The sequence below is a fragment of the Scyliorhinus torazame genome, chromosome 9 (genome assembly GCF_047496885.1).
Source record: "Scyliorhinus torazame isolate Kashiwa2021f chromosome 9, sScyTor2.1, whole genome shotgun sequence".
Taxonomy (NCBI): Eukaryota; Metazoa; Chordata; class Chondrichthyes; order Carcharhiniformes; family Scyliorhinidae; genus Scyliorhinus; species Scyliorhinus torazame.
This window is the reverse complement of record NC_092715.1, coordinates 228,586,619-228,613,792: the sequence shown is the minus strand read 5'-3', so window position 1 is coordinate 228,613,792 and position 27,174 is coordinate 228,586,619. Positions and strand designations below refer to the sequence as shown.

Below are 27,174 nucleotides of genomic sequence, written 5' to 3'. Positions count from 1 at the left end.
AGCATGTTGTTCAATGTTGTTTGTTAGTGTTATTGTCAAGTGTTGTTTGTACACTCGGCAGTTCCACGGCCACACGCCATATTTGTCAGCAGAAACCGGTGAAAACTTGCCAGCACGCTTCTTGGCAGAAACCGCTGAGAGCTTGCCAGCCCCCCGTTCATAACTGCTCTTCTGGTTCAATGCTAGAACCTTTACAGCAACCACCCATGACGACTACATTTTTGCCCGTTCTTGCCAGTTGCTCAGGCAGTGGAGAAACGGCATTGGTCTCCGCCCTGCCTGAGGACCCCCCCCCCCTCTGGTCAGCTGCACTCGGGTAGAGCACATACGGCATTGATCACCGTCCTACCCGGGGATTCTATCCAAATCTTACCTGTCGCGGCCCATACGCACCTCATTTCGGCACCCTTAGTTCAAAAAGTTGTGTTTTGCTTTCGGGCAACCCTTAGGTTGCCATCCCCATGCTATTTACATCCTCACACATTTGGATAGTAAATCGCACAGCCTGCAAGACGGCTCGCACTGTTTCAATATTTTTTTTTTTTTTTTTTTAAAGTAGGTCTAGTCCAAATTTTTGGTTTAAAAAAAAAAAAAGAAAGGAGTCACACATGGTGACAAATTATAAAGGGAAATTGGCACTACAAGATAGACATGCTAACGCACGAGATATTAACCAAGATAGTTTCTGTTACTGTGCTTGATCCACAGAATTCCAGAAGTTCCAGGAAGAGAGAAGAAACGGAAAGGAAGAGACGAAAAGGAAAGTCAACAATGAAGACGTCATACGTGTTTTTCGGCGTTATTGTAATTTGTATCCAGTTCCGCGCGAATGCGAACCGCCTGACCCCTACCACACAAGCCGTGAATGATTCCCACCCCTACCATACACTACACCCTGAAAGCGTTAACCCCGAGATAGTCACCGACACACCATCATGGTGTGATACGTTCATAACCTGGTATTCACTATCATACGTAACTGAATCCCTTCTAGTATTGGCGATACTCTGCAGCATCGTGCAGACTATCCGCATGAGGAAATGGCGAAGGAGAGCCTACCGCTCTCACACCCCGGTATACAGGATAAGATCCCTTATTTATGGTTATCTCCAGGACCCCGAACCCCTTGATCTACAATAAAAAACATGTGTTGCATCTTTTGTAAATAAAGAAATGTATTTCATTTACAACGGAAATATTGTACACCTCTGTGCTTGACTGCCAAGCCAGAGGAAAATGTGAATGCTGCTATTATTTTTGTATTGTTAGGAACTTAGCATGATTGAATGTTTGAGTGAGTGTAGTTTATGGAGGACAGTTAGAGGTACCGTTTGTTTATGTTGTCACGTATGTCCCTGTTGTGATATAGCGCCACTTAGAATTGTGAGTTCAAATTTTTCATACATAGTTATGGTCAGTGTAGAGGCCATGGAAAGAGTGCTCGCTGGGTCAGGAAGTGAAGACAACGCAGTTATGGGATCCTTCACGCTAGGGATCACAAGGAGGGAGTGTAGCCACCTGGGTTGGCCACTTCCCGACTTAAAATGGAGATCCGCAAAGACTGCAGGGAAATTCAGCCAAGCCGGGAAAAACTAGCAAGCGCAAAGTCTCCTGTGTATTAGAACTTGCAGAAACCCAGACAGCACTGAAACTCTCAGCCATCTGCATACTAATGAGCGATCCCCAGGAACTATTGAAACATGTAAGGTGAATAAGGCCAAGCCAGCAGGAGCCAAGACAAAGGAAGGCCAACGGACACGCAGGGACCGCCCAGCGATCAGGGAACAACTCCAGTATTGGAGAAATCGATCCAAGTGATCGGAACGTAATCCAATCACTTGGAACCAGATACGGGGTCTGCCCAAAGGAGCGGGAAGCCCCTGGGGACTATAAAATAGAGTCCCCAAGTTCAATTCACTCTTCTTGGCACGGTCACTCAGCAACTCGAATCAACCCTTGAGAGTGAACTGTCTAAGCTGCCGCATCAACCAAGTAAGTCACCAGTCAATGCACGCTACGAGATAGGCGCTCCTAGCTACCAGTCCATACCAGCTTTTGAATCTTGCAGACTCAGATCGAACGAAAGGCCATTTGTTCCCCTGACCTGGTGGGCCAATTCCGAAGCTTAGTATAGGCCTTTTAGTGATAGAGAATAGTCTAGAAAGTAGAGTTTATGCATGAGTAGTGATTTACTGTGTATAATAAATGGGTTTTGATTTGAATCTTACTAATTGGTATGTTGAGTTATTGATCAGTACGTGAACTTGAACCTCGTGGCGGTATCATAAAGATACCTGGCGACTCTGGGGCAAAGGTTATAGAAACAGAGCAAATTAAGTAAAGATACAACGGGCAACATTTAAGAGCCAACCAATTGTTTGTAAGGGAGAAAAAGTGTGTTAAAAAACTTTAATAAATATATATTTTTTTTTAAAGTTAGCAACAAGAGGAAAAAAGAAGAGTATGTAAGGATGAGAAAACAAAGTTCAGTTGGGTCGCTTCAGGGTTACAAGGTAGCAAGGAATGAGCTAAAAAAAAAAAAGGGCTTAGGAGAGCTAGAAGGGGGCATGAGAAGTCCTTGGCGGGTCGGATCAAGGAAAACCCCATGGCTTTTTACTTTTATGTGAGAAATAAAAGAATGACCAAGGTGAGGTTAGGGCCGGTCAAGGACAGTAGTGGGAACTTGTGCACGGAGTCAGAAGAAATAGGAGAGGCAATAAATGAATACTTTTCTTCAGCGTTCACCAAGGAGAGGGGCCATGTTTTTGAGGATGAAAGTGTGATACAGGCGGGTAGGCTGGAGGAGGTAGATGTTCTGAGGAAGGATGTATTAGCAATTTTGAAAAACCTTAGGGTCGACAAGTCCCCTGGGCCAGATGGGATATATCCAAGGATTCTTTGGGAGGCAAGGGATGAGATTGCAGAGCCTTTGGCTTTGATCTTTCGGTCCTCACTGTCCACGGGGATAGTGCCAGAGGACTGGAGTGTGGCGAATGTTGTTCCTCTGTTCAAGAAAGGGAATAGGAATGACCCTGGTAATTATAGGCCGGTTAGTCTTACTTCGGTGGTCGGTAAGTTAATGGGAAAGGTCTGAAGGATAGGATTTATGACCATTTGAAAAGATGCAGCTCAATCCGGGATAATCAACACAGATTCACAAATTTAATTGAATTCTTTGAGGTGGTAACTAAGTGTGTAGATGAAGGTAGAGCAGTTGATGTCGTTCGTATACATGGATTTTAGTAAGGCGTTTGATAAGGTTCCCCATGGGCGGCTTATGAAGAAAGTAAGGAGGTGTAGGACAGAGGGAAATTTGGCCAATTGGATAAGTAACTGGTTATCACATAAAAGACAGAGGGTGGTGGTGGATGGAACATTTTCAGACTGGAGACCAGTTACCAGCGGTGTACCACAGGGATCAGTGCTGGGTCCTCTGCTATTTGTGATTTTTATCAATGACTTGGAGGAGGGGGCTGAAGGTTGGGTCAGTAAATTTGCTGATGACACCAAGATTGGTGGAGTAGTGGATGAGGTGGAGGGCTGTTGTAGGCTGCAAAGAGACATTGATAGGATGCAGAACTGGGCCGAAAAATGGCAGATGGAGTTTAACCCTAATAAGTGAGAGGTGATTCATTTTGGTAGGAAAAATTTGAATGCGGATTACAGGGTCAACGGCAGGGTTCTGAGGAATGTGGGGGAACAGAGATCTTGGGGTTCATGTCCACAGATCTCTGAAGGTTGCCACTCAAGTGGATAGAGCCGTGAAGAAGGCCTATAGTGTGTTAGCGTTTATTCACAGGGGCTTGTGTTTAAGAGCCACGGGTTTATGCTGCAACTATACATGACCCTGGTGAGACCACATTTGGGGTATGGTGTGCAGTTCTGGTCACCTCACGACAGGAAGGATGTGGAAGCATTGGAAAGGATGCAAAGGAGATTTACCAGGATGCTGCCTGGTTTGCAGGATAGGTCTTATGAGGAAAGGTTGAGGGAGCTAGGGCTTTTTTCTTTGGAGCGGAGGAGGATGAGAGGCAACTGAATAGAGGTTTATAAGATGATGAGGGGGATAGATAGAGTGGACATTCAGAGACTATTTCCTCGGGTGGATGTAGCTGTTACAAGGAGGCATAACTATAAGGTTCAGGGTGGGAGATATACAAGGGACGTCCAAGGTAGGATCTTTACTCAGAGTGGTTAGGGTGTGGAATGGACTGCCTGCTGTGACAGTGGAGTTGGACACTTTAGGAACTTTCAAGAGGTTATTGGATAGGCACATGGAGCACACCAGAATGACAGGGAGTGGGATAGCTTGATCTTGGTTTCGGACAATCCTCGGCACAACATCAAGGCCGAAGGGCCTGTTCTGTGCTGTACTGTTCTATGTTCTATCAATTTCAGCCTGTGATGGAATGAAACTGGGGACATGAGAAATACTCAAGTGGTAAAGGTAAAGGTGATCTGATGGGAGATATTAAGGAGAGTGTACCTCAGACTAAAAAAGAAATCCAGGACGGTGGAAAAGAAATGAAAAGTTTCAAATGTTTTCACTGTAATAAACAAGGCCATGTAAAGTCACAGTTTTGGTGGTTGATGATAAGCACTGGAAAGGCTGATGTGGTAAAACAGGATAAGACAGGGTTTGTTGAAGTGGTAAAGGAAAGCCCAAGTGAAGCGAAGGAGGTGCAAAAGATTGTACAGCCTCAGCAAGAGGTGATTGATAAGAAGGGGCCAGATCTCTTTAAAAAATTTACTTGTGTGGGTAAAGTTTACTCATGTGTATCAGGAGGAGCAGGTAAAGAAGTCACAATTTTAAGAGATACGGGAGTTATAGAATTAACAGTGCAGAAAGAGGCCATTCAGCCCATCGAGTCTGCACCGGCTCTTGGAAAGAGCACCCCAACCAAGGTCCACACCTCCACCCTATCCCCATAACCCAGTAACCCCACCCAACACTAAGGGCAATTTTGGACACGATGCACAATTTATCATGGCCAATCCACCCAACCCGCACATCTTTGGACTGTGGGAGGAAACCGGAGCAGCCGGAGGAAACCCACGCAGACACGGGGAGAATGTGCAGACTCCGCACAGACAGTGACCCAAACCGGGAATCGAACCTGGGACCCTGGAGCTGTGAAGCAATTGTGCTATCCACAATGCTACCATACTGCCCTTAGTCAATCTTTAGTTAGTCTTAGTTAGTCAATCTTTAATGGTCAGAGATGAGGAGTTGTGTAGTTTGGGAAGAACGTTGCCAGAAAAGGTGGTAATATGTGGAATTCAGGGTGAGAGGAGTAGTGTTCCATTATATAAGGTAAGGTTGGAAAGTCCAGTGAAGAGTAGTGAAGTGGTAGTAGGAGTAATAGAGAAACTATCTTGTCCAGGAATACAGTTTATCTTGGGTAATGATATAGCTGGATCGCAGGTGGGAGTGATGCCTTCTGTGGCTGATAAGCCAGTGGAAAATCAGACAAGTGTTGAAGGACGAATATCCTGGGATTTCTCCAGATTGTGTAGTAACAAGGTCGCTAAGTCACAGGTTAAGACAAGGAGGAGAAATTAGAGAGTGAAGATGAAGTTGAAGTGCAATTATCAGAAACGATTTTTGATCAGATGGTTGAAAAAGAACAAGAACAGGTGGAGGATGAGGCGGATATTTTTAGTTCAGGAAAATTGGCGGAGTTACAACAGAAAGATATAGAAATAAAACGGATGTATCAGAAAGCATATGCTGAAGGGGAATCCGAGTGTATACCAGAGTGTTATTACCGTAAAAGTGATGTCTTGATGAGAAAATGGAGACCTTTACATATGCAGGCGGATGAAAAGTGGGCAGAAGTTCATCAAGTAGTATTGCCGGTAGGCTATAGAAAGGAGGTGTTGCAAGTTGCACATGAGGTACCAGCGGGAGGTCATTTGGGAATAAGGAAAACTCAAGCTAAAATACAAAAAGATATTATTGGCCTGGACTACAAGATGTAGTTAAATGTTGTCAATCATGTCACACGTGTCAAATGATAGGGAAACCTCAAGCAGTGATAAAACCAGTGCCCTTAATACCCATTCCAGCATTTGAGGAGCCTTTTACAAGGGTCCTAATTGATTGCGTGGACCGCTTCCTAAAACAAAAAGTGGGAGCCAATATCTTTTGAGTATAATGGAGGTGTCTACTAGGTTTCCAGAGGCCATTCCAGTACATAATATTACAGCTAAAAAGATTGTGGAGGAGTTACTTAAATTCTTTACTAGATATGGACTACCCACAGAAATACAATCGGATCAAGGATCAAATTTTACCTCAAGGTTATTCAACAAAGTTATGGATTGCTTAGGGATAAGACAATTTAAATCAACTGCGTACCATCCCAAATCGCAGGGAGCATTAGAAAGGTAGTATCAGACATTAAAGACAATGTTGAGGGCTTATTGTCAAGATTATCCAGAGGATTGGGATAAAGGAATTCCATTCGTACTGTTTGCAATTAGGGATGCACCTAATGAATCAACCAAATTCAGCCTTTTGAACTAATTTTTGGTCATGAGGTAAGAGGACCACTTAAATTGATTAAGGAAAAATTGGTGAGTGAGAAATCGGAAGCTATATCCAGTTTGGAAATAAAAGCTGATTGATTACGTGTCAAATTTAAGGGAACGATTAAATAGAGCAGGTGAATTGGCTTGACAACGTTTAAAAGTTGCACAAAATGTGATGAAACGGGTAGCGGACAAGAAATCCAAAGTTTGTAGTGGTAGGTGAACCTTTAAAAGCAAGGTTTTGTGGACCTCATCAGATTGAAAGGTAATTAAGTGAGGTGAATTATGTGGTAAAAACACCAGATAGAAGGAAAACTCACCGCCGAGTGTGTCATGTGAATATGCTTAAAAGGTACTTCGAAAGGGAAGGAGAGAAAAAGGAGGTTTTAATGATTCTAATTCAAAGTGACAAACCAAATCCAGATGACTGTGAATTTAACATACCTCAAATTAAATTGGGAAATGAGGATGTTCTTAAAAATTGGGATAAATTGTTGAGTTACCTTCCAGAGGAAAAACGGACTGACCCGAGTTCTTGATATCACGTGGGCAAGTTTGTAGAGATACATTGGGAAGTACTAAAATGGCTATACATGATGTAGATGTGGGAAATACTGTTCCAATCAAACAACATCGTATAGACTTAATCCTTTAAAATTGGCCCAGGTTAACAAAGAGATTGAGATTATGCTTAAAAATGGCATAATTGAAGTAGCTTGCAGCCAATGGAGCTCACCCATAGTGATGGTACCAAAACCAGACAGTACCCAACAGTTGTGTGTGGACTATAGAAAGGTTAATGCAGTTACAAGAACGGACTCTTATCCTATCGCATGTTTGGAGGATTGCGTTGAGAAAGTGGGACAATCAGCTTTTATTTCCAAACTGGATTTACTTAAAAGGTTACAGGCAGGTACCTTTATCCGAAAGGGCGAAGGAGATTTCAGCTTTTGTGACTCCAGATGGTATATACCAATTCAAAGTTATGCCTTTTGGCATGAAAAACGCCTCAGCCACATTTCAACGGTTAACTAACAAAGTAGTTTCAGGATTACCCAATTGTGCGATATACATCAACGATCTGGTAATTTTCAGCCTGACATGGACAGAACATTTAAAACATCTGATGGAGTTATTCGATCGACTTCAGGAGGCGGGTTTGGTGATAAACCTAGCCAAAAGTGTATTTGGAAAAGCCCAAGTCACTTTCCTTGGCCATACAATCGGACAGGGTCGAATGGTCACACGGAATGTGAAACCAACAGTTATTGAGGCGTTTTCAATACCCTCAAGACGAAGGGAAATAATGCGATTTCTTGGCATGAGTGGATTTGATCGAACATTTGTGCAAAATATAGCGTGGTTGCTCCACTGATGGACTTGCTGAAGAAACGTCGTAAATTTCAGTGGACAGCGGACTTTCAACAGGCATTGGACTGCCTGAAAGCTGCGATAACCAATGCTCATGTGTTGGAGAATTACAAGGGACTCTGTGATCAGATTGAACTAAAGTATCTGACTTTATAGAGAAATGCCGAGGCGTAGAGAAATGGACGGATCGTGCAGAGACCTTCTTGTTCAAAGAGACTGTCCGTCGAGAAGGAGTTTCAGTTGGAGGAAAAAGAACAAAAAAAAAAAAAAAATGGACTATATTATTATACCTGTTTGTGTGTGTTGTTTTTTGAAACGAAAAAAGTATATTTACTGTGTGCATTTCTTAAAGGAGAGTACCTTTAAGAAATGGGTGTGTATATAAATATCTGTAGTTCGAGTACCTTTAAGAAATGGTCGTTTATTACTGCAGTGATGTCAGAGAGTAGATGGAGCTAGGCTGTCTGTCAGCTTTTTACTTTTGTTTTAGGCTGTTTGCTGCAGGGTGTTTTATAATTTTGTTTTCAAAGCTGGATAGCTGCAGTCAGAGCCAGAAGGTGCAGGAGTCTCTCTCTGTAATCTAAAGATTGTAAATTGATCCTTTGTTGATTTAAAACTAATAACTGCTCTCAATACCCACCAACACGTCACCTGTTCCACCAGAGGCCCAAACATCCTGGACCACTGCTACACAAATATCTAACATGCCTACCGCTCTATCGCCTGCCCACACTTTGGCAAATCGGACCACAAGGCTGTGCTCCTGCTCATAAGCAAAAACTGAAGCGGGAGAATCCGTCAAAGAAAGTTGTGCATGGTTGGTCTGAGGAATCGGATGATCTCCTACGGGACTGCTTAGAGTCAGTGGACTGGTCAGTATTTAAAAACTCTGCGACCAGCCTGAACGTGTACACCACTACAGTAACTGACTTCATTAGTAAGTGTGCAGAAGACTGTGTGCCAAAGATGCAAATCCGCGTGTTTCCCAACCGGAAACCCTGGATGAACAGGGATAACCACTGCTTGCTAAAGTCTAGGTCTGAGGCGTTCAAGTCAGGCAACCCTGACCTCCACAAGAAAACCAGATATGATCTAAAGAAATCCATCAAAGATGCCAAAAGACAGTACCGGACCAAGCTCGAGTCCCAGGCTAGCCACACGGACCCCCGCCGTTTATGGCAAGGTATAACAGGCTCCAAGATGAAGGCATGTAAAATCGTCGGCTCCAACACACCCCTCCGTGATGAGCTCAACGCATTCTATGCCCGCTTTGAGCAAGAGGTCAGCAAGAGCGAGCCCTCCACCCCAGAACCCGCAGATTAACTTGTATCTGAGATCACCACTGCAGACGTCAGAGCAGCCTTCTCGAAGGTCAACCCACGGAAAGCCACTGGCCCGGATGGGGTACCCGGACGAGCACTCAGGCCTTGCGCGGATCAACTGGCGGGGGTATTTGCAGACATCTTCAACCTCTCTCTACAACAATCAGAGGTCTCTATCTGCTTCAAGATGACGACCATCATCCCTGTACCAAAAAAAGAGTCAAGCAGCGTGCCTTAATGACTATCGTCCAGTGGCTCTGACATCCATCATCACGATGTGCTTCGAAAGGTTAGTCATGGCACGAATCAACTCCAGCCTCCAAGATTGCCTTGATCCACTACAGTTTGCCTACCGCTGCAACAGGTCCACAGCAGATGTCATCTCCATGGCCCTGCACTCTACCCTGGAACGCCTAGATAACAAAGACACCTATGTCAGACTCCAATTTATCGACTACAGCTCAGCCTTCAACACCATCATTCCTACGAAACTCATCTCTAAACTCCGTGGCCTTGGCCTCGGCTCCTCCCTCTGTGACTGGATCCTGAACTTTCTAACCCACAGACCACAATCAGTAAAGATAGGCAACAACACCTCCTCCACGATCATCCTAAACACCGGTGCCCCGCAAGGCTGTGTCCTCAGCCCCCTACTATACTCCTTATACACCTATGACAGTGTGGCCAAATTCCCCATATCTTCAAATTTGCTGATGACACCACCGCAGTGGGTCGGATTTCAAACAATGACGAGACAGAGTACAGGAATGAGATAGAGAATCTGGTGAATTGGTGCAACGACAATAATCTCTCCCTCAATGTCAACAAAATGAAGGAAATCATCATCGACTTTAGGAAGTGTAGTGGAGAACATGCCTCGGTCTACATCAATGGGAACGAAGTAGAAAGGGTCGAGAGCTTCAAATTTTTAGGTGTACAGATCATCAACAGCCTGTCCTGGTCCCCCCATGCCGACACTTTAGTTAAGAAAGCCCACCAACGACTACTTTCTCAGAAGACTAAGGAAATTTGGCATGTCAGCTACGACTCTCTCCAATTTCTACAGATGCACCATAGAAAGCATTCTTTCTGGTTGTATCATAGCTTGGTATGGACCTTGCTCGACCCAAGACCGCAGGAAACTACAAAAGGTTGTGAATGTAGCCCAGTCCATCACGCAAACCAGCCTCCCATCCATAGACTCTACCTATAATTCCCACTGCCTCAGAAAGGCAGCCGGCATAATCAAGGGCCCCACTCACCCCGGACATACTCTCTTCCACCTCCTTCCGTCAGGAAAAAGATACCAAAGTTTGAGGTCACGTACCAACCGACTCAAGAACAGCTTCTTCCCTACTGCCATCAGACTTTTGAATGGACCTACCTCGTATTAAGTTGGTCCTTTCTCTACACCTTGCTATAACTAACAGTCTCTCCTTCCTTCCTTATGTATGGTATGCATTGTTTGTACAGGATGCAAGAAACAATACCTTTCACTGTATATTAATACATATGACAATAATAAATCAAATCAAATCAGTAGTGACTTTAACCTGATGTGCTTCTGTTTTCAAGGTTTTTCCAAGTCTTCTGGATGTTAAAAGGACAGCTTAAAGGATTACTTAGTGTTGTATTCTTTGGGGGGTTGTATTTGAATTGATGGTTGCTAAGATGTTCACTGTATGTTTTAAAAAAGGTTAATTTGAGTTCATAGAATAAACATTGTTTTGCTTTAAAAAAACTTTTCCATTTCTGCTGTACCACACCTGTAGAGTGGGCCGTGTGTTCCCCATACCACAATCTATTAAAAGTTCTGGGTCAGGTGAACTCCATAATACACTGGAGTTCCCTAAACCCTGGCCCGTAACAAATTGAACATAGTCAGTGGCCCCCGATGGGATCGTAACAGTCAAATTGATCTGGGGACTTGATGCGTGTGGTACTGGGCGGGCGCGGAAATAGCAGGGTTGTGCGTTCTCAGTGATTTTTGCCACTGTGCCTTTTATGGTGCCGAGGCCTTCGGCGAAAACTCCTGGAAATTTCATCAGCACTCCTTCCAGCTGTGGGGGTTCATCCGGCAAACACGCTGTCAAACCAACTTTAAATGGTGTAGCCAGTCGTGGCCCAATATGCTGGGTCCTCCACCGCAGACTATCAGCATGTACAAATATGTCGACTGGTTCCTGTGTGTCATGGTCACGTGCATGGTGCATTCGATGGCCAAGGGTTTCCCCATATACATAGCCAAATGGGAATCCATGTCCTGAAAGTCCAAGGTCTTGGGACCAGACCATGGCAAGCATCCGATGGCTGGTGACTGAGACCATCGCACCAGTGTCGAGCTCCATAACAATGGAGTGCTTATTTATCTTCAGTGCAATTCGAGTTGGTGCAGCCCTGGGACTTATAACGCAAGGCAACTGTTGATATACATCTTCTGGTCCTCGACGCCTGGCCTCTAGGGGGGTGGTAAACCCTGGGGGGTTGGCGGGGAATGGCACTTTCATGGGCCTGCCTGGTGTCCCGACCCTGGTCGCAGCACCCGGCCTGCTCCCTGCGGCCAACATCTTGGTGCTCCAGCTTGGGGGAAATCGCCCCAGTTGTTCCCAGGTGCATCATGGCAACTGCCTCGGTTCCCGCGCTGGATACGGCCCTCTGGAGGTTCACGTCTCTCGTGCCCGTTCGCGGCTGATCGGCGGTCTCTCCAATGGCTGATGTGCAGGACCACCAGGTCCTGAAGCTGTTGGACCCTGCGCTTGGTGCTTTCCCAGGAAAGGACGATGTCTATCACCTGTTGGAGGGTTAAGTGAGCCTTTAAGATGTTTCCGCTGGGTGTCGGTCTCGCATAGTCCACATGTGATACGGTCCCTCAGTGATTCGGACAATGCGGGCCCAAACTCACAAGAGGCGGCGAGCGTTCTCAAGTGTGCCTTAAGTCACCATTGGATTGCTCTTAGGCCTACGGAGGTCCTGTGGAAACGGAAAATCATAGAATTTACAGTGCAGAAGGGGGCCATTCGGCACATCGAGTCTGCACCAGCCCATGGAAAGAGAACTGCGGTTTCAGATGTGCCTCAACCAGAGCTACCAATGGCGCAAAAGACTGGAGTCCAGCCTGTCCAGGTGGGTAAGGCTTTTGATTTGCGCATAGTTTGGTCCCCCGACTGCGGTCAGTAGTATAACAGTTTGTTGTTCTTCTGCCCCAATGCCATTGGACCGAGAAAAAAAAACTACCCGCTCAACGTCCTGGATCCAATCATCAGTACCTTCATCAAACAGTTCAAGCTTTCTGATGTGCGGCATCTCTCCGTCAGAGTGGAGGCCTCTCTAGGCCTGGACATAGTGGATTGACAGCATTGTGCACAATGGCTGCAGCAGCTCCAATTCATCCTTGCTGCCAGTGCAGAATCCAATGGAAGAGACACGGGAACACATGGTAGGATAGAAATGAACTACGGTACACAATATTACTAAGCAGACAACTCCTCTCCCCGAAGGGCTGCCCTCAAAGACCTGCACCCAGGTCAAGGTTTATATACTGAGAGGGTCCCCCCAATTACCAGGGGAGTTCATACTCGGTGGTACACGTGAGGAATCTAATTGAGCATAGTCCGTGGCCCACAAGGGAGTCATAACAGTTAGATTCTCTCTTGTTGGAAATAGTTTTTGCCTGGCACTTGTGTGGCACACGTTATTTGCCGCTTGTGAGCCCAAGTCTGGATATTGTCCATTATTTGGTTATAATTTGACATAAACTAGAGTACCTGAGGAATCGCGAATGGTGCTGAACATTATGCAGTCATCAGTGAACACCCCCACATGCAGTCATCAGCAAACATCCTCACTTCTGTTTCTGGGGGCAGGAAGGTTATTGATGAAGCAGCTGAAGATGGTTGACCCTCGGACACTACTTTGAAGAAGGAGTGATGTCCTGGAACTGCGATGATTGAAGTCCAACCACCACAACTATCTTCCTTTGTGCTATGTATGACTCCAGCTAGTTGAGGGTTTACCTACTGCTTCCCATTCACTATTTATGCTGGGGCTCCTTGAGATCATACTCGGTCAAATCCTGCTTTGATGTCAAGGGCAGTCACTCTCAGCTCTGGAATTCAGCTCTTTTGTCAATGTTTGAACCACAGCTGTAATGAGATCAGGACCCAAATGAGCCTGGCGGGGCCTGAACTGAGCATCAATGAGCAAGTTATTGCTAAGCAAGTGCTGTTTGTTCGCAATGTTATTGCGCCTTTCGTCACTTTAATAATAATCGCAAGTAGACTGACGGGGCAGCAATTGCCAGGTTGGATCAGTCCTGCTGTGTGTGTACAGGACACACAAGGAACAAAGAAATGTACAGCACAGGAGCAGGCCCTTCGGCCCTCCAAGCCCGTGCCGACCATGCTGCCCGACTAAACTACAATCTCCTACACTTCCTGGGTCCGTATCCCTCTATTCCCATCCTATTCATGTATTTGTCAAGATGCCCCTTAAATGTCACTATCGTCCCTGCTTCCACCACCTCCTCCGGTAGCAGGTTCCAGGCACCCACTACCCTCTGCATAAAAAAAAACTTGCCTCGTACATCTACTCTAAACCTTGCCCCTCTCACCTTAAACCTATGCCCCCTAGTAATTGACCCCTCTACCCTGGGGAAAAGCCTCTGACCGTCCACTCTGTCTATGCCCCTCATAATTTTGTATACCTCTATCAGGTCTCCCCTCAACCTCCTTCGTTCCAGTGAGAACAAACCGAGTTTATTCAACCACTCCTCATAGCTAATGCCCTCCATACCAGGCAACATTTTGGTAAATCTCTTCTGCACCCTCTCTAAAGCCTCCACATCCTTCTGGTAGTGTGGCGACCAGAATTGAACACCATACTCCAAGGGTGGCCTAACTAAGGTTCTATACAGCTGCAACATGACTTGCCAATTCTTATAATCAATGCCCCGGCCAATGAAGGCAAGCATGCCGTATGCCTTCTTGACTACCTTCTCCACCTGTGTTGCCCCTTTCAGTGACCTGTGGACCTGTACTCCTAGATCTCTCTGACTTTCAATACTCGAGCAATTTACCACATTGCGGATAGATGCAGTGTTATAGCAGTACTGGAACAGTTTGGCTAGGGTTGTGGCAAATTCTGGAGCACATGTCTTCAGTGTTACATGTAGTATGTACCGGAATGTTATCAGGAGCCATTATCGTAGCCTTTGGTCATTTCTTGATGTCACGTGGGGTGAATTGAATTAGCTGAAGACTAACATCTATGTGCTGGAGACCATCAGAGGTGACCAAGAAGAATCACCCAGTCGGCACTTTTGGTTGAAGATTGTTGCGAACATTTCATCATTTGCACTGAAAGGCTGGGCTCTTCCATCAGAGGATGAGGATATTTGTGGAGCCATCACTTCCAGCAAGTTGTTTAATTTTCCACCACTATTCACGGCTGGATGTGGCAGGACTGCAAAGCTTAGACCTGATCGCAGCACCCTAGCACCGTGGCTTCACAGCACCAAGGTCCCAGGTTCGATTCCCCGCTGGGTCACTGTCTGTGCAGAGTCTGCACGTTCTCCCCGTGTTTGCGTGGGTATCCTCTGGGTGCTCCGGTTTCCTCCCACAGTCCAAAGACGTGCAGCTTAGGTGGATTGGCCATGCTAATTTGCCCTTAGTGTTCAAAAAAGGTTAGGAGGGGTTATTGGGTTACAGGGGTAGGGTGGAAGTGAGGGCTTAAAGTGGGTCGATGCAGACTGAATGGCGTCCTTCTGCACTGTATGTTATGATTCATTGGCTCTGGAATCGCTTAGCTATTACTTGCTACTTATGCTGGTTGGCACACAAATACAAAGAACAAAGAAAAACACAACACAGGAAGAGACGCTTCGATCCTCCAACCTGTGCCAATCATGTTGCCATCTAACCTAACAACTTCTACACTTCCAGGGTCCATATTCTTCTATTCTCATCCTATTCATTAATTTGTCAAGACATCACTTGTAAACATCACTATAGTAACTGCTTCCACCATCTCGTCCAGCAGCGAGTTCCAGGCAACGATTACCCACTCGTGTAAAAAACTTCCCTCACCCATCTCCTCTAATCTTTGCCCATCGCACCATAAACCTATGCCCCCTAGTAATTGACACTTCCACCCTGGGAAAAAGCTTCTGACTATCCACTCTGTCCATGTCCCTCATAATTTGTAGACTTCTATCAGGTCGCCCCTCAATTTCTGTTATTCCAGTGAGAACATACAGAATTTATCCAACCTCTCCTCATTGCTAATGACCTTTAGGTAAGGAGGGAAGCAAATCGGTCTGGCCTAAATGTGACTCTGAACTCACAGCAATGTGGTTAAATGCCCAATGGCTGAGCAAGCCACTTAGTTGTAAAAAGGAATTAAACCAGGCGGACCACCCGGCATCGACCGGTCAACCCTGCAAAGTCCTCCTTACTACGATCTGGGATTTTTGCCAGAGAGCTGTCTCATTGACTAGTCAAGCAACAGCCTGACATAGTCATACTCACTGAACTGTACCTTGTGGATAATGCCCCAGGCACCATCTGGCCCATTCCTGATCACCCACCAGCAGGAAAGACCCAGCAGAGGTGGTGGCACAGTGGTACACAGTTAGGAGGGAGTTGCCCTGGGAGTCAGCAACAGCGATTCTGGAATCTGTGAAGTCTCCTGGCCCCAGGTTAAACATGAGCATGGAAACCGGCTGCTGATTGCGATCAACCATTTCCCTTCAACTGATGAATCCGTACTTCTCCATGTTGAATGCCACTTGGAGGGAGCAAGGGCACAGAATGTACGCTGGATGGGAGACTTCACCACGAGTGACTCAATAATACCACAACAGACTGAGCTGGCCGGATCCTAAAGGACATGGATGCTAGAGCTGTACTGCAGCAGGTAGTGGGGAACCAACATGATGAAAAACATAGTTGACCTCACCCTCACCAACCTTCTTTTAAAAAAAATTGTTCTTGGGATATGGGCGTCGCTGGCTGGACCAGCATTTGTTGCCCATCCCTAATTGCCCTTGACCCGAGTGCCGTTTCAGTGGGGGGCAGTTAACAGTTAATCACTTTGGTGTGTGGATCTGGAGTAACATGTAGGCCAGACAGAGTTAGTGCAGAAGGAGGCCATTCAGCCCTTCAAGTCTGCACCGACCCACTTAAGCCCTCACTTCCACCCTATCCACGTAAGCCAATAACCCCTACTAAACCTTTTGGACACTTAAGGGCAATTTAGCATAGCCAATCCACCTAACCTGCACGTCTTTGGACTGTGGGAGCTAACCACAGCACCCAGAGGTAACCCACGCAGACAGTGACCCAGTGGGGAAATCGAACCTGGGACCCTGGCACTCTGGAGCCATAGTGCTACCGTGGAGCCCTTAGAATGGCAGACTTTCTTCCCTGAAGGACTAGAAGGGATCCTAAATCATTTTACGGCAATGATTTCATGGTCATCATGCGATTCCAGATTTTTATTGAATTCAAATGTCACCATCTGCCATGGTGGGATTCAAACCTGGGACCCCATAGTATTACCCTGGGTGTCTGGATTATTAGTCCCTTGACAATATTACAACACCATCGTCTGCCTGCCGCAGATGCATCTGTCCAAGACAGTATTGATGAGTGACCATGCGTACAACAGGCCTTGTGAAGATGAAGTCCTGCCTTCACACTGAGGAGACCCACTATTATGTTGTGGAACTACCATTATGCTAAATGTGATCGACTTCAAATAGATCTGGCAGCTCAGCCAATGAAGCACTGTAGGTCATCAGCAGGATTGTACTTGATTACAATCTACAATCTTGTGGTGGATAGCGATGAGGACTGTCAGAGGATACAGCAGGATTTAGATTGTTTGGAGACTTGGGCGGAGAGATGGCAGATGGAGTTTAACCCGGACAAATGTGAGGTAATGCATTTTGGAAGAGCTAATACAGGTGGGAAATATACAGTAAATGGTAGAACCCTTAAGAGTATTGATAGGTCTTCCGGTGACGGCTATGAAGGAGTAAGTTGCACATTTGGTGGCTCCCGCTCTGGTTGGACTTTTGGACCTTTCCCCTGTTTTTCTACCGGACTTGAATTGTAAAATGGATGTTAGTGGCAATTGATTACTGAATTCCCTCTTCGGTACATGGAGAGAAGGTCTAGAACTGTTCGTAAGGGCAGAAACAAAAAGATAGAGAAGGTTTGGGCTGTAGCTGCAACAGAAGAGAGCATGGCAGAGGTTCGGACCTCTGGCTTGTCGACCCAGCAGTCTATGGAGCAGCTGGTGCAAGTCATTCAGGAAGGCTTTGCTACGCAGAAACGGGACTGCTTGGACCCAATAAAAAAAAGTCGATGAGCGGTTGGAGTATAGATTGGACGACCAGGATTGGACGATCCAGAAGGTGGAGAAGGCGCTGGCTGAGCAGGAGGAACATTAGACTGCGGGGGAGCTGGAGGTGGGGATGCTGAAGGACCAGCAGAAGAAGCTCCTGAAGAAGGTGGAGGACCTAGAGAATAGGTCCCGCCGACAGAACCCAAGAATCGTTGGGCTCCCGGAGGGGTCCGAAGGAACGGACGCTGGGGCATTCATCGCAGACATGTTTGTGAAGCTGCTGGGAGATGGGGCATTCTCCCAGCCCTTGGAGGTGGATTGGGCTCACAGAGCACTCGCAAGGAAGCCGTGAATGGGAGACCCCGAGGGCAATGGTGGTGAGATTCCACAGGTTCTCAGATAAGGAGCGCATTCTACAGTGGTCCAAGCAGACTGAGGGACAATAGTAAATGGGACAATAGCATCCTGCGGGTTTACAAGGACCTGAGTGTAGAAGCAGGCTTCAACCAGATCAGGTCGATCCTTTTTAAGAAAAAGGTGAAGTTTAGACTGTTATACCCAGCCCGTCTCTGGGTCATGCATGAGGATCAGCACCTCTACTTCAAGTCGCCTGAGGAAGCATTGGACTTTGCGAAAAAGAAAGGGCTGGTGATGGATTGAGAACTTTCGAACTTGGCTGCATCGTTCATGTTTTTGTTTTTTCTTTGTTTCTCTGTTTTTGTAAAATGTTTCTCGTTTTGCATTTCATGGAAGATGTTTGTGATGCCGTTTGCATTGGTTTGGAACCAGCGGTAGAGCTGAGTGCGTTAAGGTTTTCATTTGCACTGTTGGGGGAAGGAGGTGTGCCTGTTTTGATCTTGGTGTTTTTCTGTTGGGCAATTGTTTGATGTTGGAGTTTGTTTGTATGAGCCGGGGGGGGGGGGGGGGGGGGGGGGGGGAAACAATAGGTGGGAGACTATCTGGCGCCGGGGATGGGGGTCACCAAGCTAGCTGGGCGAGCTAGCTCTCGGACGTGCAGTGGGGGGGGGGGGTGCATATGCTTGGTTTAGGAAAGGGGTTGGGTTACAGGGTGTTGTAACTGGGGGGGGGGGGGGGGGGGGGTGTCAATGTTCTGCTGACATGGGAGGGACTTGTGCTGAGGGACAGAGGATCCCTTGCATCCCCTGTTGACAGCAGGGGATGGACCGGTGGAGGCGCGGAACACGGGCTGGAGGCGGGCCTAAAAAAGGGGATGGCGGATCGGCGGAGGGGGGTGGGCAATGAGCCCCCCAACTAGGCTGATCACCTGGAATGTTCGAGGGTTAAATGGGCCAGTCAAAAGGGCACGTGTGTTTGCGAATCTTAGGGGATTGAAGGCAGATGTGGTAATGTTAAAGGAGATGCACCTTAGAGTAACGGACCAGGTTAGACTGAGGAAGGGTTGGGTCAGTCAGGTCTTTCACTCGGGACTAGATTCAAAGACTAGAGGGGTCGCGATCCTGATCAATAAGCGGGTGGTGTTTGAGGCGGGTAGAATAGACTCGGGCGTGGGAAGTCGGCACATTATGGTCAGTGGGAAACTAGAGCGGGTGCAGGTGGTATTAGTAAATGTGTATGCGCCAAATTGGGATGATGTGGCGTTTATAAAGAGGATTCTGGGGAAGATACCGGACCTGGATTCGCACAATTTGGTCATGGGAGGGGACTTCAACATAGTTATCGACTCTGGCTTGGACCTGTCAAGCTCGAAAAGGGGCAGGGTACCAGCAATGGCATAGGAACTAAGAGGGTTCATGGAGCTGATGGGGGGGGTGGATCCATGGAGATTTGGGCAGCCGAGGGTGAAGGAGTTCTCCTTCTACTCACACGTGCATAAAGTGTACTCCCGAATTGATTTCTTTATTTTGAGCAGTGCCTTGCTGGCTGGGGTGGTGGCACGGGGTACTCGGCGATTACAATCTTAGACCATGCTCCGCACTGGGTTGACCTGCAGGTTAGTAAAGATAGTAACCAGCGCCCACACTGGACGTTGGATGTGGGACTTTGAGGATGAAGGGGTGTGCGAGCGGCTGAGGAAATGCATTCAGAGCTACCTGCAGGTCAATGACACGGGGGAAAGTTCAGCAGCGGTGGTGTGGGAAGCACTGAAGGCGGTGGTCGGGGGGAGCTGATCTCGATCCGGGCCAATAGGGAGGTGGTCAGGGCAGAGACGGACCGACTGGTAAAAGGAGATACTACAGACTGATAGGAGGTATGCGGAGACACCAGAGGCAGGGCTTTTAAGGGAACGGCGGAGGTTACAGGTAGAGTTTAGCTTGCTGACCACAGGGAGGGCAGTGGAGCAGCTGAGAAAGGCAAGGGGGGCGATCTATGAACATGGAGAGAAGGCCAGCAGAATCCTTAGGAAGAGGGAGGCAGCTAGGGAAAGTAAAGGATGGAGATGGGAACCTGGTCAGTGATTCAGTAGGAATGAATAAGACGTTTAGGGATTTCAACAGCAGGCTGTACAGGTCGGAACCCCCTACGGGGCCGGAGAGGATGAGGCACTTCTTGGAGGGGCTGAATTTCCCAAAGGTGGACAGGGAGCGGGTAGAAGGCCTGGGGGCCCCAATCGGGCTGGAAGAGATAGTGGAGGGCTTCAAGGCCATGCAGTCGGGTAAGGCCTCTGGTTACTAGTCCAGTGACAATACCACCAAATCACCGCCTCCCCTAGATGCGTGGAATGGATGTCCATTGGACACCCCAGTTTTAAAAGGTATCATGAAAGACAGACAAAGAGGCTGATGAGAAGAACACTTTCATTCATATCACCCCTTGCATCCTGGGTTCCTGTGACTCAGGAGCCATCACTGCCACGAGGACCTGTGACAGCGGCCTGCCCCTGCAAGACTGTTGATGCAGCAGTCTGACGGGTGAGCACCCATGCACACATGCAAGAAGAGGGCAGTATCCATGCGTATTTTAGCCGATGTAGATATAATGAAGCAAGTTGCTTTCATCTTCAGCCATAAGGAAGCACATCAGAGGATGGTGTGGGCACAAGGGTCACCTCGGTGAATTAACTCTTTCTTTTTCCATTTTAGTGTGACAATAATTTTGTTTGATCAGGCTTATCAAGTCTTCTGTGTTTTAATAACATAGAATTTAAAGTGCGAAGGAGGCCATTCAGCCCATCAAGCCTGCACTGGCCCCTGGAAAGAGCACCCCACTTAAGCCCGCAACTCGGCCCCATACCCGTAACCCAGCAACCCCTTTGGACACGAAGGGCAATTTAGCATGGCCAATCCACCGAACCTGCACATCTTTGGCCTGTGGGAGGAAACCGGAGCTCCCGGAGGAAACCCACGCAGACATGGGAAAACGTGTAGACTCTGCATAGACAATGACCCAAGCCGGGAATCGAACCTGCAGCCCTGGAGCTGTGAAGCAACAATGCTAACCACTGTGCTACCCCAATGAATTGGGGTGGCGACTGCAAAGGCGGCTGTGGGTCAGGGTGGGGGGGGGGGGGGGGGGGCGGAGTGGTGCGTGTTGTGGGCTGGGGAGGTCAGGCCATATCCTTGTTGTGAGTACCTGGTCTATAATGAGGAGTGGTGATGGTAGAGGTGGCAGGGTCCAGTGCCACCCTCTGGAAAAGCAATTTTCAAATCGTACCTGCACACATTCCTGCCCCTCAGCCCAATTGAAAATGCCCCCCACCCCTCTCGAAGACTGGCTAATTCTTTCTTATCTGCAGCGTGGTAGCACAAGTGGATAGCACTGTGGCTTAACAGCGCCAGTTTCCCAGGTTAGATTCCCCGCTGGGTCACTGTCTGTGCGGAGTCTGCACGTTCTCCCAGTGTCTGCGTGGGTTTCCTCTGGGTGCTCCGATTCCCTCCCATCGTCCAAAGACATGCAGGTTAGATGAATTAGTGACCAAAAAGGGTTAGGAGGGGTTATTGGATTACAGGGATAGGGTGGAAGTGAGGGCTTAAGTGGGTCAGTGCAGACTCGATGGGCTGAATGGCCTTCTGCACTGTATGTTCTATGTTAATACGTAGCCATTCAATCATGGTTGATATTTTTCTCATGCCCATTCTTCTGCCTTCTCCCCATACTATTCAAAAACCTATCTATCTCTCTCTTAAAGACACTCAAGTGATTTGGCTTCCACAGCCTTCTGTGGCAAAGAGTCCCACAGATTCACCACCCTCTGGCTGAAGAAAACTAAAGGATCGTCCCTTTAGTGGAGATTGTGTCCTCTGGTTCCAGTTTTTCCAACAAGTGGAAACATTCACTCCACATCCACTCTATCCAGGCCTCGCGGTATCTTGTAAGTTTCAATAAGATCCCCTCTCATCGTCCTAAACTTCAACGAGTACAGACCCAGAGTCCTCAACCGTTCCTCATACGATCAGCTGTTCATTCCAGGGATGATTCTTGTGAACCTCCTCTGGACCCTTTCCAAGGCCAGCATATCTTCCCTTCGATACGGGGCCCAAAACTGCTCACAATACTCCAAATGTAGTCTGATCAGAAGCCTTATACAGCCTCATAAGTACATCCCTGGTATTGTATTCTAGCCCTCTTGACATGAATGCCATCATTGCATTTGCCTTCCTAATTGTCAACTGAACCTGCACGTTAACCTTAAGAGAATCGTGATCAAGGACTCCCAAGTCCCTTGTGCTTCTGATTTCCTAAACATTTTCCCATTTAGAAAATAGTCTATGCCTAAATTCCTCCTACCAAAGTGCATAACCTCACACTTTTCCACATTGTACTTCATCTGCCAAGTCATTGCCTCCTGTCCTAGCCTGTCCAAATCCTTCTGCAGCCCCCTTGCTTTTTCAATACTACCTGTCTCTCTACAGATCTTTGTATTATCTGCAAACTTAACAGTGCCTTCAGTTCCTTCTTCCAGATCATTAATATATATTGTGAAAAGTTGTGGTCCTAGCACAGACCCTTGAGGCACACCACTAGTCACCGGCTACCATCCTGAAAAAGACCCCTTTACCTCCACTGCCAGTCAGCCAATCCTCTATCCATGCCAGGATCTTACCCTGAACACCATGGGCTCTTAACTTATTTAACAATCTCCTATGTGGCACCTTGTCAAAGGCCTTCTGGAAATCTAAAGAAATCATGTACCCTGGTTCTCCCTTGTCTAACTTCCTTGTTACCTCCTCAAAGAACTCTAACAGATGTCAAACATGACCTCCCTTTGACAAAGCCGTGCTGACTCAGTCCTATTTTATCATGCTAGTACTCCGCGATCTCATCTTTAATAATGGACTCTAAAATCTTACCAATGACCAAAGTCAGGCTAACAGGTCAATAATTTCCCATCTTCTGCCTCCCTCCCTTCTTAGACAGGTGTTACATTAGCCACTTTCCAGTCCTCTGGGCCCTTCCTGCCTCCGTGATTCCTGAAAGATCACCACCAATGCCTCCACAATCTCCTCAGCTATCTCTTTTAGAACCCTGGTGTGTAGTCCAGCCGGACCAGATGATTTATCCACCTTCAGACCTTTCAGTTTCCCCAGAACCTTCTCCTTAACGATGGCACAACATAGATCAGGGCTCAAACGTGGGACATTCCAGGTCTGTATGGTTTAGCTCTTCGCTGATTAAACTCTGAGCTCTGGGGGAGGACATATCCTTTTTCATATACTGAAAAATGGATTTCCACTATTGAGAGAAGCCAAGCTCATCAGATATTAGCTCAGCTTTGATAAATTGAATGTATTTCTACATTTATTGTCTCTTTGCATTGTGCAATATTTCCAAAAGATGACCAATTCCTCTTGTCCTATTTAGCAGAGGGAGATAGCCACAGTCAATGCAAAAATATGTATACTCAGGAACAATGACCTGATCATTGAAAATTTGCTTTCTCTGCCAAATACTGAAACTAAAGAAAAATGAGTTGCACAATAAACTTGTCTCTGCCAAATAGATGATCAAAGATGGGGACACAGCAGTTCAATGTGTCAACGCTAACTTTTTAAAAATAATTTTTTTTCCATTTCCAATTAAGGCACAATTTAGCGTGGCCAATCCACCTAACGTGCACATCTTTGGGTTGTGGGGGTGAAACCCATGCAAACACAGGGAGAATGTGCAAACTCCACATGGACAGTGACCCAGAGCCAGGATCGAACCTGGAACCTCGGCACCATGAGACAGCAGGGCTAACCCACTGTGCCACCGTGCTGCCCAACACTAACTCGAACAAATGGATTAAAACATTACTCACTCCAGTTCAATTATTTCAAATAAAAACAGGCAATGTGAAACATTGGATCATTGATACATTTCAAAATTGGTGATTATAATTTACAGTTGATAAGTCATGTGTTTCCCTCAGACAGCAAGTGTAGGATGACATAACTCGAAGGTGGCGAAGAAAATATCAAAAAAATACAAAGTAACAGTCCAAATTCTTAAATACAGCTGTCTCAACCTTTATACCCAATGCTGTAAATATATAGACTCCAACATTACATTAATCGAACAAATTAGTCCTACATAACGAGCACAGCTAAAGAAGCAAAATACTGCAGATGCTGGAATCTGAAACAAAAACCGAGAAACCTGCAAAATCTCCGAACTGCAGGGAAACCGAGTGAACCTTTCCAGTCCGATTGGAGTCCTTCATTAAAAGGGTCATGAGGATTCGAAATGTTAACTCCGTATTGTTACCCCACAGACGCTTCCAGACCTTCTGAGTTTTTTCAGCTTTGTTCTTGCAGTTAAAGGTTGAGTTCCTCAGTGAAAATATCAAGTATGGTATTTTAAAAATATTTCTAGTTCCCGGTCATTGAGACACATAAGAAATCTAGCAAAGCACTTCAAATAAAAACAACATAAACACGTTTTACTGTCACACGTGTAGCGACTGAAACATGCATTTGGAACAAACAACCCTCCCCAAATACTGTTGGGTAGATACTTACCTCTCAGCCCATTTCGAAAGGAGCTGCCATTTTGTTAAATGATATATGTAAATGATTTCTATGAATTATGTTAACTAACAAACGTAACAACCATTCATCACAACTACTAGTCCTGGATTTCATATTGGCTTAAGAAAACATTTATTTTCAGATTCTTTGTGAACTTCAGTCCCAAGAAATGCCAGTGATACTGAATAGTTTTTAAAATCAGGCAAAGTAATAGCAAACTTTTATTAGTGAATGTTACTTAACAGTCTAATTACCTTTAACCAAAGCCGTGTTACAAGAAGTTTTTCTTGCGATCACTCAAACTTTCCAGTCCACAAACGCCAGCTGAAAAATTCAAGCCCTTTATATAGCCTCTCTTATCAGAGTCCCTTGTTCCGGAGAGCAAGAGCAGCAAGGGGGCCTCCCTTACAAAGTTTCCCACCTTAAAAAACTCATCAAACTAGAAAGGAGTGGCGATAAACAGCAAAACTGGAGATCAAAGCAACTCAGAGCTCTCTATGCATTCAAAAGCTGTGACAACACCTTCACGGCTTTACAATGACGCTGGGTGGTAATGGGGCGGGGAATGGGCGCAGTGATTGCTTTTCATCTGATCAACTTGATGCAAATGTAAACCAGGAGTTTATGGGTCTGGAGGAGCAGACAGCATAACTGAGACAGCTGTGTATCGTGAAAAGATTGTCACTTTGTGTTGGGTCTACATCATAGTTCCTTTGAATACACTTTTAACTCTTTCACCACTGCACAGTTCAACAAGAACGTAACTGCTTTTTCCATCGACTTGCTTTAAAATTATGCTGAACAACTGTTAACAGAGGTTGCTGCTATAATTAATTGATTGTAGTTTAGAATTACCACGGCATCTCTGCATTCTTGATCCTGACATTCTTCAGAAGTAGAGATACATTCTAATCAGCTCTCAATTAAAGCTCCCAACATATGCTATTATCAGGAAGTGTTGGGGCCTGAACGTCTGTGGAGTAGCAACAGTCGCATTGCCATTACACTCTTTGTTTCTTCTCTGAAATTCCAGCCCTTTATTTTTCACTCCACCTTCCAACTCAGGCCAAGCAAAAACTGTCCAGTGAATTGGGATCGCAAGGCCTCGTGTTGAGTAAGGAGACCACCTCCCCTTTTAAGGCACCAGCAGTTGATGGGGTGGGGGCGGTGTATCAGGTGTATCTGGTTGTTAACCAGAGATAGTCAGCATAGATTTATTAAGGGAAGGTGGGGTTTGACAAATTTAATCAACTTTTTTGAGGAGGTAACCAGGTGTGTTGAGGAGGGTAATGCATTTGATTTGGTCGATATGGATTTTAGCAAGGCTTTTGATAAGTTCCCTCATGGCAGACTGGTCAAGAAAGTGCGATTCAAGGCAAAGTGGCTCATTGGATAAATAATTGGCTGAGAGGCAGGATGCCAAAGGTGAAGCTGGAGGGGTGTTTCTAGAATTCTCCACCAGGGGAAACAAATTTATCCTGTCCACATTATCTCTTGCCTTCATTATTTTGTACACCTCAATTAAGTCACCCTTCAGCTTTCTTTGTTACAAGGAAAATAACCCCAACCTATCCAATCTCTCCTCATAGCTACACTTTTCTTGCCCAGGCAACATTCTTATAAACCTGCTCTGCACTCTCTCCAGAGCAATAACGTCCTTCCTGTAATTTGGTGACCAGAACTGCACACAGTATTCCATTTGTATCCGCACCAGTGTTTTATATAATTCCAACATTATATGCTTACTTTTATATTCTATACCTTGACTAATGAAGGAGAGCATTCCATATGTTTTCTTAACAACTTGCCGACTTGAACTGCTGCCTTTTGGGACCTGTGTACTTGTACGCTTGGATCTCACACTTCGGGCAGCACGGTGGCGCAATGGTAGCACTGCAGTCTCATGGCACCGAGGTCCCAGGTTCGATCCCGGCTGTAGGTCACTGTCCGTGTGGAGTTTGCACATTCTCCCCGTGTTTGGGTGGGTTTCGCCCCCACAATCCAAAGATGTACAAGGTAGGTGGATTGAACATGCTAAATTGCCCCTTAATTGGAAAAAATGAATTGGGTACTCTAAATTTATATATTTTTAAAAATCTCTCACTTCATCTACCTCTCTTAGAATATTCCCATTTATGATGTACTCCCTACAACTGTTTGACCTCCTTAAATGCATGACCTCACACTTCTCGGTGTTAAATTCCATCTGCCACTTTATCACCTGCTCCATCAGAAGTTCTCCAAATGGAGGAAATCAAATTTGCCATCCGGCGAACATGGGAGCCATTCACCCAACTGTTCCGGGAACTGTTTGTGGCCAACGAACAAGCAGATACATAATCAAGTAGCCAAGAGCCAGGGGAAAAAAGCCAAAACATGAGAAAAGAGAGGGAATGAGGAAAAGACCTGCGAGGGGGGGGGGAGGGCAGTGTAAGAGGGGGTAGCTAAACACAATAGAAAAGAAAGGGGAGAAGGGGAGTTGCAGGGAGGGAGATTGTGGAAGGGGGGAAAGGAGGGCAGGGAGGGAGGGGGAAAGGAAGGAAGGACAGGGGGCAAAGAACAATAGAGGGGAGCCATAGAGGGGTGGGGGGGGGAAACGAGGGAACACAAACTGGGAGGAGAGCATGGGAAATGACAACGACCATGACGAACACAGCAGGGCAACAGAGAGT

At 46.3% G+C, this 27,174-nt stretch overlaps 1 protein-coding gene across 5 annotated transcripts in view; it reads right to left on the bottom strand.

Moving 5' to 3' along the window:
• frem1a (Fras1 related extracellular matrix 1a) overlaps positions 1-27,174 on the bottom strand; it is a 765,391-nt gene that overhangs the window by 714,817 nt on the left and 23,400 nt on the right. For 2 of the 5 annotated variants that reach the window (XM_072517130.1, XM_072517129.1), the window contains exon 1: positions 24,757-25,028. The exons of 2 other annotated variants lie outside the window; for them this stretch is intronic. The gene's annotated coding sequence lies outside the window, so the exon portion shown is untranslated. Of the gene's footprint in view, positions 1-24,756; positions 25,046-27,174 lie in introns of those variants that run through there. One more of the 5 variants, XM_072517136.1, reaches the window with a different exon arrangement.